The 928-nt window shown below is 37.3% G+C and overlaps 1 pseudogene; it reads left to right on the forward strand.

Moving 5' to 3' along the window:
• Window positions 1-500: 500 nt before the first annotated feature.
• Window positions 501-696, forward strand: LOC125089385 (uncharacterized; annotated as a pseudogene).
• Window positions 697-928: the final 232 nt, after the last annotated feature.

Below are 928 nucleotides of genomic sequence, written 5' to 3' on the forward strand. Positions count from 1 at the left end.
CTTCCACCTTCAAGGTGGAAACTTTACAGAATACAGAACTTTACATAATACTTCCATGGTGGGAAGGAGAGAAACAATCTTTAAACCACACACAAAAACAAGAAAACACATTAATTTAAAAATAAAAATACAGACTTTTCAACTTGGCATTAACTCTCAAAGATGGAAATACTTTTAGCAAAGACAGAAGGGCCCAATATTTTCCTCATCTAAAATCTGATGATAATAACCTATTAGGTGAATATTGTACTGGGTGAAGGGTGCAAGGGAGATTTCTCTTGACTTTCATGTATGTTTGAAAGTGTCCATTAGAAAAATTGTAACGTCAGTCTTATTTTGGTACTGTCTCTGGGGTGACTGGCAGAAACACAGATTCACTCTGGAGAAGTATGTGTTTCAACCAAGCCTCATAAAATGTTCACAGATAAAGGCCATTGAAAATGAGCTCAAAATTCAAAATCACAAAATTCACAAGGAACCAAGATGTCAAGAGTGAGTCAAGCTTTGCGCAGTGGCAGTATCGTAGCCAATGAGGTTTATCCGAGGTGCAATTACTGCTAATTGAAAACTTTTCCCAATACCCCACCATGAAGACTTGAAGAGTGAGTCAATAGGAAAAAACAAACAAACAAACACCAGAATTAAATTCTGTTTTAATCACTTTTAGATGGTATAATATTTGGATATAGAACATTAGTCAAGTATGTTTAAAATATTTTTAAAATGAGAGCACCTTGGTGGCTCAGTCAGTCAAACAGCCAACTCTTGATTTTGGCTCAGGTCATGATCTCAGGGTGGTGAGATCAAGTCCCGCATCAGGCTCTGGGCTCAGCAGAGAGTCTGGTTGAGATTCTCTCCCTCTGCTCCTCCCCCTGCATGTGTGCTCTCTTTCTCTAAAATAAGCAAATAAATCCTAAAAATATTTTTA

The sequence above is a fragment of the Lutra lutra genome, chromosome 1 (genome assembly GCF_902655055.1).
Source record: "Lutra lutra chromosome 1, mLutLut1.2, whole genome shotgun sequence".
NCBI lineage: Eukaryota > Metazoa > Chordata > Mammalia > Carnivora > Mustelidae > Lutra > Lutra lutra.